At 50.7% G+C, this 13,255-nt stretch overlaps 1 long non-coding RNA gene across 1 annotated transcript; it reads right to left on the reverse strand.

Annotated features, from left to right (window-relative positions):
• Positions 1 to 1,109: 1,109 nt before the first annotated feature.
• LOC129150218 (uncharacterized) lies at positions 1,110 to 5,567 on the reverse strand. Its single transcript, XR_008556941.1, has 3 exons — positions 5,532 to 5,567; positions 3,054 to 3,278; positions 1,110 to 2,016 (listed from the first exon to the last, which is right to left on the reverse strand). It is a non-coding gene; the product is annotated as an uncharacterized LOC129150218 (long non-coding RNA).
• Between the last annotated feature and the right edge of the window lie 7,688 nt (positions 5,568 to 13,255).

Raw genomic sequence — 13,255 nt, forward strand, 5'->3', positions numbered from 1 at the left:
ATGCAAATAAATATTTAGGTTTTTTAATATTCCAGTGCAATCTAGCAATTCAATTCCCAAAGCAGCCTGGCTAGGCCAGCAGTGAGATGTCCACCTGCACCGAGGACCCCATGGCCTCTGCCTCAGTCCTGACCGGCTGCCGTGTGGGCATCTCCTGCAGCACCAGCTCCTCTGACTCCTCTTCTCTCCACAGGCCTCCGTGCCTGGCCTCCTGAGGAAGGGTGAGCTGTCAGGTTGAGGTGGGCTCAGAGTTGCTTCCCTTCATCCCTGGAGCTCAGCTCATGCCTGAGAGGGGCCTCGGTGTGAACCTAACACTCCACCTAAGGCCTGACCCTAAGTGGGGGCAATCGAGTATTAGACACAGCTTTGGAAATTCATACCAAAGATAAAGAGCGAAGAGATGGGTTTTAAGGAGGCCCTTCATCCCCACTCTCCTTGCAGGTCTGCAAGGCAATAAGAGGAATGCCAATACCTGGTGCTTGGTTTTGTGAATCGAGGCAGTACCTGTTATAACAGGGTTGGCCATAGATATTGCCACGTTCAGTGTCCCCATGTTGATGTCTCCTCACACTACCAACCAAGTGAGCCACCTGGCCAGGGAAAATTTGGTGGTTGTAGTATATCCATAGAGTTTGTACAACCATCATCACTATCTAATTCTAGAACATGTTCATCACCTCAAAAAGAAACCCATCGGCAGTCACTCCCCAATCTCCTCCCCAGCACCTAATCTATTTTCCAACTCTACACATTTGCCTATTCTGAACGTTTCGCTTTGACTTTTTATACATTCACTTGAACGTCTCTCTGGGTAAGCCTGGTACAATGTGTGTTTTTTCCACACCACTCACCAATTCTCTGACATCAGCTGGGTGTCCTACAATTTCACTCCATTCCGACACTATCTACCTGGAGATAGCTTCAGATCCCACAGGTAAAGGGCTCGGTCCTACAAGACTGCCACCCCTGCCCCACTTCAGAGGCCACCCCCAGTCCAGGCTGTCACCTGTGCTTCTGACGGACAATAAATCAGAGGTTCTGACTACCTCTTCCTTGGACTCAACTGATTTGCTAGAGGGGCTCACAGAAGCCAGAGAAACATTTTACTTACTAGATTACTGGTTTATTATAAAAGGATATAACTCAAGAACAGCCAGATGGAGGAGATGCGTAGGGCAAGGTATGGGGGAAGGGCACGAGCTTCCATGCCCTCTCCTGTGCCACTCTCCCAGCACCTCCATGTGTTCACCTACCCGAGCTCTCCGAACCCCGTCTTTTTCAGGTTTTATGGAGGGTTCGTTACATAGGCACAAGAGATTAAGCCATTGGCCACTGGTGAGTGAACTCAATCTCCAGCCCCTCCCCTCTCCCCAGAGGTTGGGGTTGGGGGTGGGACATAGCAAAAGACACCTTCATCACTCTCACCACTTAGGAAACTACAATAATTTTAGGAGCTTCTGTGCCTAAATGGGGATGAAGACCAAAGAGATATTTCTTATAAATCACAATGTCATACCTGGACATCCTGTTTCAGTATCTTGACAGTCCTGGGTCCTGCCCGTGACTCTGAGGTCATCTAATGAGGCAATGTGTTCTAAGTGAATGAGGTTCTTGCCAAAAGCACAGATGTCTCCCATTTCCAGGCTGGGGTAGTCTTTGATATTTTGACAATAAGTAGGCTGAAATCTCAGGACACCAAGAGACCCAGAGAGCAGTCAGAAAGAGTTACTCTACCGCCCCTGTGTTCTTCATCCAAAGCCACGTTTTACATATTACCATGAGAGGCTCAGCCCTTCATATATGAGACTATTTCTGAGACTTCTGTTTAAAGTGACAGCAGCTGGCAGAGTTTGAACAGATATCTCACTGGAGCCTTTCAATTGTTTCATGTTCCATTTGCTGCAAGAATGTGAAATTTACTTTTCTGGGAAAGATACACAGAACTTGATGTGCCTTATTTGAGAATAATAAAGTCATTTCTTTTCAGTTACTTGTTTTTGTTGTTTCCATCTTTTTCTAAAGAGAAAGAAGAAAAAGCATTAAATGTGTGGAGAATGTTAATGGGCTTCAGGCCTGTGCATTTGCCTTCTTTGAGTGCCTCCCTAAGCAATCCACTGACAGGGAACCCTCATGCCATTTTGGCTGCCCGTCACTTTCTTGTTGGACTCTCACAGATCCATCCTGGCCTGGGACCTCACCACAGGGACATCCTCCTCCCACCAGCTCCCCACAACCCACCTGTGCCTCCAGAAGCTCCTTCTGGCCACTCATTCACTCACTCTGGGAGGTTAACAGACCAAGCGGCCATCCTCTCTCACCCAAGGGCTGGCGCTCCTCTTCCCCTCCCCAGTCCACTCAACTCAGCACCAGATCCTGTCACTCCCACAATTCCCATTTCTCCAAGAATAAAATGTAAAGTCTTGACTAAGCTACCTCTGACTCCCTCTCCCACCGCTAACTCACTACCCCTGGCAGCACAGCCTCTCTACCTCTCAAACACTCCATGCAAGGTACTCCTGCTGTGTTGGGAAGCATGAGACTTCATGTTTGGAAAGTTGTAAGGAGGACATTCTGATAAAAGGGAAGCCTGTGGAAGGCTGCCTGTCCTGTTTATCGGAATTCTGACTTAGGGGAGACTTAAGGGAGTGTCGAAGGTGGCGCCCCTAATTATTCCTTGATCTTTCAAACAAGTCTATGTATTTACAGATCCCTGGGTGTTTACTGCAATCCTCATGCTTCATCCCTGGATGCCCTTGCCTAGAGGACAATGTAAACATGAGTCCTCCCAAGATTACTTACCCTACTGATTGTATCTAAAAGATAAACTTTATCTAAAACTGTAATAAAAGCCTAGCAAGGCAGGCAACCAGGGCTGCCTGGTTGCTATAACCAGGCCGTCCCTTAGCCTTCTCTTTCACAGCAAATGTTGTGTTAGAATAATCCACTCATCTTTCTCTCAGGGTCTGCTGGCCAGCCCCGGCACTATTGGGCCTGTATATACTGTCCTGTCTCTTTGGAATGATTGTCCCAGGTTACCTGTGGGGCTCACTCACTTCATTCAGGTTCTCCTCAAATGTTTTCTTTAGGTGAGTTGTTCTCTGAGCACCCTTTAGAAAACAGCACTTTCCAGTCTCTCTTCTCCCTTAACTGGTTTTTTCTTCCCAGCACCGATCAGCACACTCCATGTTTGTCTGTGTATCATCTGTCAGCCCCTCTAGAATGTGAGCTCTTTGGTTGCAGGAACCTTAGTTATTTTTATCATGTTACGTTCTCATTACCTAGAACAAAGTAGATGCTCAAAAAGTATATCACAAATGGACAAACGGATAAACATAGCACTTAGCCTATCAATCTGTTTGCTTGTTTGTAAAGTGTGGCTGCTAATTATACTTCCCTCGTGGTTACTGTGAGGATTAAATAAGAAAATGGTATCAAGTACCATTTGTGCAGTCCAGGGCCGAGCACATCATTAGGGGCTCAATAAATGATCTTGAAAGGTAATTAATTCCCTGAGCATCTGTTGACCACTCACTGTGGCCAGGCTCTGTGGTATGGTGATGCAGTGCACCCATACAGGGCCTTGGATAACAGAGCCAGGAATCTAAATTTAATTCTGCAGACAGTAGGGAGCCCTGTTGCTTCTGAAGCGGAAGTATGACAGGACCGTTGAGAAGGTAACTGGAAGTGTATTCAAAAGCAGCAGAGGGAGGAGACCTGTGGGCCGGTGGTAGCATGCATTTCCTTCACACCAGTCTGATTAAGGGGGGGCTGGCCAAGGAGCCTGACAGGGGCCGGGGGACACAAGTTATCATCTCTATCCACCCCTGCTCAGGAGGGAGATGGTGGGTGAGTCACTGTCATCCCTTCCCTAGGAAACCCACGTGGCCAAGACAGCTCATTCTAGCTGTAAAGGGACCATGGGGGAGGCAAAAGGATGGCACTTTCCACTCAACCCTTTGCTCCATTTTAAATCCTCTTTCCTGGCACCTCTGGGATGAGCTGAATAAATTCAACCAGCGAAATTATCCAATACAGTCTCCAAGCAGTCAGAGGGATCTTTTCACAAAACATGAATTCTATCTTGTCAGGTGAGTCTTCTGCTGAAAACCCTTCAGTTGACTCCTATTGTGATGCCAATAAAAGCTAAATTACCCGAGACCTTTGCCCACCGCTCCAGTCTTATCTCATGCTACTTTTTCTCACCATGCTCCAGCCCACTGGCCAGCTCTTTCCTGCCTCCAGACCTTTGCCCTAGCTGTTTCCTTCTACCTAGATAGCTCTTCTTCCAGCTTCTCTAGGGCTGGCTCATAGTACCTACCTACTATTGTTCTAAGGATTAAATAAGTTAACATATTTAGATCATCAGAAAGGCCACAGCTCAAATGTCACCATCTTAGGGAGGTGTTTTCTGAACAACCTATTCAAAGTGGTTCCCCACCTAGTTACATGGAGCTACACTCAACAGGAATTAGATTCTAAAAACAATATTTAAGGTAAGAAACACATTGTCAAAAGGATCACTAAAAACCCCTTAGAAAGCTATCATATTGGAGGCAGCACATCACTTTCTGTTCCTCTAACATGCCAGGCACATTTCCTTATAACCCCAAGCACCCTCGCGACCTCTCCCCCTCACCCCTTCAAGTCTGTGCTCATTCTCCCCTGTGAGGCTTTCCCCGACCATCCTCTTTAAAACTGTAACTGTCACACTGACATCCCAGCATTCCTTAATCCCCTAGTAGCCTTAATTCTTCCCCCATATATTACCATCTAACATACATCTTATTTAGGATTAAGCTCTTAAGGGCAGAAATTTGTTTTGTTCTGTGTCCCCAGTGCCTAAAACACTGCCCTACATACGGCTGTTCAATAAACAAGTGCTGAGTGAATCTTTCAGGTCTCAGCTGGGCTCTCTCTCCCTTTTTCTTGGTTAAGTATTTATTGCTTCTCTGAACTTTCATGCATTCTGCACTCACCCACATTAAAGAACTGTTGTTTATCACAATGTATTATAATTTTTCTACTTGTCTTCCTGCACATCTATCTATTCATTAAAAAACAACAACAACAACACAGGAGTTTCTCCTACTTGCCAGGGCCATCTGGAGCCTAGGTGTCTTGAATAAACTAGCCTTGGAAGGTGTGTGTATGTTGGGGGGGGGGGGGGAGGGGAGATAGGGGAGGGATATCCTGAATCCCAAGGGATGAGTATCTGGCCCCTTCTCAGCCTAGATCCTTTGGAGGGCAGACCACGGACTGGAAGGGGCTGTGGTCCCTGCAGGCCACCTCAGCCGTACACCTCGGAAGAGCGCAGGTCCACAGACTAGTGAGCCTTAGGTGGGGAGGCACCGAGGAAGTTCCACCAGCTCTTGCTGCTCTTCACGCAGCTGGGTTGACCTTGGCCTAGGAATACCAGTAAATTACAGGATGCATAGTTAAATCTTAATTCATATAAACGACGAGTAATTTTTTAGTAAACGTATTCCCACGCAATATCTGGGATACTCTTTTACTAAACCACTGTTGTTTACCTGAAATTCAACTTTAACGGGACGTCCTGCATTCCATTTGCTAAATCTGGCAACCCGACCTACCCTGCAAGTCCCTGCCTCTCTCGAATTTCGTTTTCCCCATCTGTGGACTAGCAATATTTCGTGAGACTTGCCTCGGGGACTCCTCAGGCGCAGCAACCCCCACCCCCCAAAGGGTCGTCCCTCTGCTCCCAGGAGTCATGTGCAAGCGCGCTGGTCTTGCTGAGGGAATATGAGCAAGCCCCTTCCTCCAAGAGCTCAGTTTTCTCATTTGAGCGTTCGAGTGCGTCAGGGGTAGAAACGATACTCTTAACCACGGCTTCCCAGAACCTCGATCACGGGACTTCCAGCTGCCGGAGACTCCCTCAGACCTCACGGCGGCGGATTTCCGGTACCGTGACGTCACTTCCGTGTCCAGTGGCTCCTAGGTTTCGAGTCACAAGCTCTCGCGCCCTCTGCCGGCCCGGAGGAGGCTAGGCCTTCACCAAACAGCGGAAAAGCGGAATCCCTTGGTGAAAAGACAGAGCCGCAGCTCCCAGCCTCCACCAGTGGAAAACCGAACCTTCGCCGAGGGCGGGACTCGCACGGGAAAAGGGTCAGCCCACGACGCGAGTGGCGTGGGAAGGGGTGGCCTGGCCTCTGCCCGGCTAGAAAGGCCCAAAGTAACACCGGAAGTCGGCTCCTTGCCCACCAGCTACTTCCGCCCCCACTTAACACAGTAGGACACTAAAACAGAAATGGAACTTTCTGTCCTTAAGCGGCTTACCTGGGCCCCTCATTGGGATGGTCACCTGGGGCTGCTGACCCGAGACCACTGGTGGCATGTCTTCCATAAGATGCAGCTGACGACCAGCAGAGTGGACGAGGAGAGCAGGGCTGGGATGATGATCGCTGGGGTCTGCAAGCCACCCACATCTGACGTCTGGCAAAGGGACAGGGACGTCAGGGTAGGGGTAGAGGACTGCGTCCCTGGGGCAGGCTGTGCCCCTGTCCTCAGCAGCCATGACTCACCCACATCAGGGTCCCAGTGCTGGAGGGGGCATGATGCAGGGCAAGAATATGCTTGGAGGCAAAGATTGAGCGACCTGGGCAAGTGGCCAATAGTCCCCTACCCCCTTTATCCCCACCCCAGCGGTTGGCACTTAGAGGGTGCTTAATACATAGGAGAGAAGTGACATTAGTAACATCAGGTGTTTTACAGGCCTTGTCTTATCCAACCCGGCAAGCTGCCTCTGCTGTTACCATTTATCAGATGGAGAAGCTGAAGTCCAGAGGCTGGTTTGGCTGAGGTTAAAAAGTAAGGGGCATAGACAGGACTTGAACCCAGGTCTGCATGCTGCCAAGCCTCATGCTATCCACATGCTTCCCAACAAGCATGTCCTGAACACTCACTACGGGTCTGGCATGTGGCCCAGCCCAGTCAGACAGCACCTGGCACATGATAGTCCCTCAGTAAGTTCTAGCTGTCATGAGGTATTACAATGAATTTGACACGTTTGGTCCACACAGCAACTGCAAGAGAAAATATTATTCCTATTTTTCAGATGAGAAAACGGGCTAATGAGGTGAAGTGTCTAGCCTAAGATCATTTGGCTGATAAGTGGCAAGGCCAAGATTCAAACCCAGGCTAACTCTCTTTTCCCCATATCAGCGAAGGTGCTTAGGTAGCAGAGAAATCCAATACTACTGCCTCGGGTTATTCAGCTGAAGAATGGGAAGGCGTCCTTGGTAAAGGAATAAACAGAGGGGCCTGTAAGGACTGTCCAATGGAAAGGAGGCCAGTCTTGTCTGGGGAGGGGGCAGAGAACAGAGCTCGGACCAGTGAGGACACAAGGGGACACATGTAAAGGGAGAACTCCTAACCCTTATTGTCCAGTATGGGCTGAGCTTCCGGCCACCAGACGTTTACCCAGGGATATGGTGGGAGACTGCAAGAATCAAATTCTGAGGGTCCTGCTGCTGCTGGGAACAATGCGGGGCTCTGGGTCTTGTTCGGCAGAATCGCCAGCTTGCTGTGCCTGTCCTCTCCGAAGAAGGGGAGGGAGGCTGAGTACTCCAGCTCTGAAACAGCCCCCGTGCTCCTAGGAGAACTCACTGGCTCCTCACTTCTGCCCTCTTGTCCCTTTCTCCATCCTTCATCCCACCCCATGCATCAGACTCATCAGCCTCTCGGCCTTCTCTCTGGACTCCCTGCCTCCAGCTTTGCCCTGCCCCATACAAATATGACCATAGCCCATTCCCCGCTTAACACCTTTGTCATGGCTCCCTGTTGCTCTCAGATGGCCCATGCTTTTCTCTCCAGCTTCAGCACTCTGCCCCTCTGCCTCACATTCAACCCTCAGCCACACGACCTCATCTCCAGCCTCCTATCCCTTGCACATGCTGTTCCCTCCTCCAGAAACACTTTGCCCAACTCTTACTCACCCTGCAGGTCTCAGATTCAGCAGTACCTCCTCCAGCTGGCCCCTCTTCTCGGCGTTTGTGCGACTCCCCTCTTGTCCTAGCCTAGCCCACAGCACATGTGCCATGACTGCCTGGTTACTGTCAACTCCTTGATAGAGACCTGGGGTGCATCTGTCGTTGCTTATGTGAGTAAGTGATTTGTTGGGTAAGTGACTAAATGAGAGAGTAAGGGAGTGGAGAGCACAGTGGGGCAGGCTTAGAGGAGCCCTCCTCCCCACAGGTAATGTCACCTTTCCTTCCTATGGGACTTGCCCAAAGTCAACACTTCTCTGGCCTGAGCTGGGACAGGGTGGACCCAGGCTGGGCTGAACAAACACAGCCTTCCCCACTTGACAGCCCTACCCCTTTCAGCTCTGGGCTCTTGAATGCAGCTCAAGGGCTGTTTCTGATTCACCAGCTTCTGTCTTTGAAAACTAGCCAGTGCTGCTCTGCCATGAACTTGCTTTGTGACCTTGAGGAATTCGCCTCCCTTCTCTGACCTCAGTTTCTTCAACTGTAGCAAAGGAATAATGATCCCTGCACACATCACAGAGTGGTATGGGGATGGGTGGATAAGGAGCATGGGTTTGGGAGTCACAGCCCTGGGTTCAAATGTGAGCTCGACCACTTAATTGGAAAATTGTCTTAACTCTCTAGACTTAGTTTCATCTGGAAAATGGGGATGAAAGTGGTACCTCCTCTCAGACTTGTGATGAGGATTAAATGAGATGACAGCTAATAATTATAATTATGCTAATAATGCCCCAAACAAGACCTGGTGCTGTTTACTTCAACAAATCATAAGGTGTGCAGGGACTTTGAGAGAAAAGACAGCATTTGAAAACATGGGTTCAAATTGGGCTATAGAATTCGAGAGCTGGGAAGGTGCCTTAGGAACCACGTGGTATTAAGACCCCCAGCACCCCCGAGTTGAGATGGGTCTTGCCCACGATTGCACTTAAATCCACACTATTTGACTAGTAAACTCCTGGGGCAGAGATGGCTTAGACTGGGAAGTTGGGTATTTGCTTTTGGAGCCAGAAAACTTTCAAGTGGCTCAGCGCCTCCCTGTCACTCCTGGTTCCTACTTGCCCAGTTCCTTCATCAGGGGCAAGAGGATGAGGGCAAGCTGGCTGAAGAGCTGGCTGAAGTACAGGGGCAAGTGGCACTCTCCACTCCCAACTGGAGTCATAGCCCTCTCCTGCCTCACAGGTGAGACCACCTAAGCTCCCCACACCTCTCCCATTCTGGGTCTGCGGTTGGCCAGAGAAGCCCAGGGTTCTGGAATGTGGCAGAAGAAAGGGTCAGGAGTCTACTTACTGCACCGGTGGGCAGCAGTGGAGAAGTTGCAGGGGGGCTGCGTGCCCATCAGTGGGGTGTTGGGGCCTCAGCTCAAGAGGGGTCAAGGCAGCAGGTGCTCAAGGCTTTCCCTGGGTGTTGTCTTTCTGAAAGGGAGGGCAGACCGAGGTCATAGCCTGGAGCAACCGGTTCTAGCCAACTGCTGCCAAAGGCTCTCCGTTCAGAATGGGGGTCAGGACAGGCAGGCTGCTAGGGGGCCCTGAGGCCAAAGTACCTTATCATACTAAACTGACCAGAGGACATTCAACAACGTGGGAAAATGCTCACAAGGTGTTAGTACCAAGACAACCAGGAGAACAAAAGCTGGCATGGAACAATAGCAGTGTCCTGGTTTTTGTAAATAAACAGACTCACATGGAAAAAAAGGCTATAAATCTTACCACCAAATCGCCAGCAGTGGTTCTCTGAACAGTGGCTAATGGGTCATTTATATTTTGTGTGTCTTGACTATATTTTCCAAAATTTCTACAATGAACATGTTATAAGGAAATACATTTACTTAGGAAATCAAAACATTTTAAATTAACAAGACTTTTTTTTTTTTTAAACACCTCACCCAAGGCTATGTTTGTATTGATTTTTAGAGAGAAAGGGAGAGGCAGAGAGAGAGAGAAACATCCATCACCTGCCTCCTGACCAGGGATTGAACCCACAACCTTTTGGTGCATGGGATGACGCTCCAACCAACTGAGCCACCTGGCCAGGGCTGAATGAACAAGCCTGCATTCCTACCAATGGAATTGTTGGTAAAAGGCTTGTGCATTTAAACAGATCATAAACAGGAAGTTCTGTGTATGTTTGTGCAGAGCAGACATGCCCAGAAGGACTTCTGGGACCCAGATGAGGGACGCTCAGCTTGACAGTCTTACATTTATTTGAAATTTAAAAAAATAATGAGCATACGTTATAATTTTAAAAAGGCAACCCTTCAACTTTCCTAAACTCCATGAGGCTGCCTCAAGCTAGAACCTTAGCCCAGCATCACCCATGCCTCTTGCTGAACCATTGAGGAGTGGACACCCATAAGGGAGCCATCCAGGGTTACTGGAGAGTCAGGACGGAGCTGGGGCCCACCCGGGCTGAGCAAGGATCTCCCAGGCCTGGACACAGCCCCACGCCTGTGAGACTGAGATGCACACTTTCAGCCAGCCTCTGCTTTTCCCGGGACCTCCTGGGGCTCTCATCCGCACCTCCTCCCAGCGCAGACACAGCTGCTGGGCCCCACATCCCGTTCCTGCTTGTAATCTGGCAGTTTGGTCAGGGAGAGGCTTCAGCGTGAGGCTGGCAGGGGGCGAGGAAGCCCGGGGAGTGAGGGGGCAAAGCCCCTTCTCTGGGAAAAAAGATTCCAACCCCGGCAAGCCACCATGGCCCAGGGCTGACTCTAGTGCTGCAGAATTGGGACCCCCTTGGCCATGGTTCCCTCTGCCCTCACTCACCTGCGACTCCCTGCGGCTCCGGCAGCTGCCCTGGTGGCTTTGTCCTTGGTGTGGCTGGTGCTGGCTCTGGACTCTGTTGCCAGTAAGGGAGGTACTGGGTGTGGGCAGGCACCAACTGGCTCTGTCCAGAGGAGGGGCTGTTGGGGTCCAGGCCAATTCTCCCTTCTCCTTGGGCAGGAGATGGAGGAGGACACCCAACTCTTGGTGCCTGGGGCTGTGGGGCCCCTGGCCACTCCCCTTCTCCTTCTGCTCAGGCTCCAGGTTCTCAGGGGGAGGGAGGAGGCACCAGGTTGCGTGGAAAGAGTGGATGGCTGGGAGTCGGGAGACCTGGTTGGGCCTGGCTTTGCCCCGCAGGCTGGTGCCTTCCCATCTGGGTCTTGGTTTTCTTATCTGTAAAATGACAGAGTTGAGATCAGTGGTCTCTCAGCAGCCATCCTGGAGTCTGTGATGCTGACTGGCATGCTCAGCTGGGCTGTCTCTACCCTGGAGAGAATTTCCTGATTCTGTGACCCTGGAGCTGCAGTCCCCGATTCTGAGGGTACCCCCCCCACACACACACACCCTGATGACCTTCCTAGACATGGGGGTCCTTCTCCTCTGAGCACCTCCTTCCTCAGCCCTGCCCTGCCCACTTCCAGCTGACCCTCTGTGCTCCTTTTTCTTGCCTGGGAGGGGCCCTCTCAGCTGACCATTCTCTCCCCCACCTCGTGTGCTGACTGGAAACCAGGAAGCCTGGGTTTTGGCCTTGGCTCTGCCTTGTGCTGTATGACCTTGAGCTAGAAACCAGCCCTCCGTGGGCCTCAGAATTGGACTGGAAGGTCCATCAGGCTCCTTCAGCATTCAGACTTGAGCACACCCAGGCCCACAGTGTTGGGAAGTTCATCAGGACCTGGGCTTCGTGCCCCTAGTTCCAGCTCTTGAAAGGCCCTCCCTTGTCAGGCATCAGAATAGAAAGCCCCTGGGCCTTCATCTAATTCCTAGGGTGAGTGGGGAGCATTTTGCAATAGTAAGAAATACAAGAAAACTTGAAATTTTGGTAAGACTTTTCTGTATCCAGAGTAAAAACCCCATAAAATTTCATTTAGGTAAAAGGAAAAACAAAAATGAGCACATTTCGCTGTTTCTACTCTGCTTTGCATAACTCCCTCTTCCATTCTGTGGTTCAGGATTTCCAGGAAACTGGGGAGAATCATGGGTTTCTCAGGGTAAGGAGAAATAACCATGCCTTGGTGCGCAATGATAATTCAGCACCTTGGCCAGCACCCCATCCCCTCCACGTCCCCCCACCTCCCCGTCTAGCCCCCTGCATTTAAGCCTGTGACATGTCCTTTCAACTGACCTCCTAGGGACCGTGACCAGAGCTCGGACCCAGACAGGAGGGAATGCTGCCCAGGTGTGAGCAGTCAGCCTCCCGGGATGGCCTCTCTGGCAGGAGGGAAGGCTGGTCCCAAGCCCCTGGGCCAAGCTCTGTGCAGCCAAGAGACCTTATCTCTGTTGTTTTCTGTCCCTGCTGCCACCCCAGAGAGAAGGATCCAGACTTAATGGCCTTGTTAGGTGCTGAGCAGGCCAAACCCTGAGACTAACATTAGACTTACAGAATCCTGAACCATCAGAGCCAGGACCTTGGCTATCAATTACCTAGATCCCTAGCCCCTCCCCCAAAGAGATGGGGAAACTGGGGCCCAGGAGAGAGGGGACCCACTAAGCTTCACATAGTGCCTTCACGAGTCCACCCCTGACCGGGAGACACATGAGGCTTGGCTCCCAATTGAGGCTTAACTGGCAACTGCACAATTAATTCCACAATGGTGTGGAGCCTCGGCACAGCTCCCACTTCGAATCCGGGGGATCCCAGTTCTGGGGGCTGCTTCCTGTCCCTGATGCAGCCCTCATAGTGGAGATGTCCGGGGAGGTCCAGGAAGAGTTTGGCTTTAGCTTTGGATGGGCCTGGGTCTGGTTTCCAGCTCTGCTGAATACTGGCTGTGGGTCCCCTGGGAAGTAATGTTTCTCCCCTCAGACACTGAGATAATGATACCAACTTCACGGGGTTGTCCTAAAAGGTACCAGGCTGCTGCACCGCACCACGGAGTGTGCACAGCCTGTGTCCACATGCAGGGCTCTGCCTGACTCCTGGCCAGGCTGCTTCCCCATCAGACAGAGGCAGAATGCATCTGCTTCTACACAGCAGACCTGGGGGCCTTCCTGGCCTAGGTGGTCCCACACTCCACATAAGGCACAAGCAGGAAATAGACGCCTTAGGGTCAGAGCCAATCCAGAGGTTCAGGCAGCACACATGGTTCCAGGCACTGGCTCTGGGAGGCAGCTGGAGTGAGGCAGGGCCTCCCTAAGTGCATTCCATTTTGCGGCTTACTGATACATCATGTGAGACTGGGTTATTACCCCCCTTTTTCCATGTGAGGAAACTGAGACCCAGAGACATTACCTCATCTCTTTAAAGCCACACTGTGATGGAGCCTGTATTCAAGC

Source organism: Eptesicus fuscus, chromosome 9 (assembly GCF_027574615.1).
Source record: "Eptesicus fuscus isolate TK198812 chromosome 9, DD_ASM_mEF_20220401, whole genome shotgun sequence".
NCBI classification, from domain to species: Eukaryota; Metazoa; Chordata; class Mammalia; order Chiroptera; family Vespertilionidae; genus Eptesicus; species Eptesicus fuscus.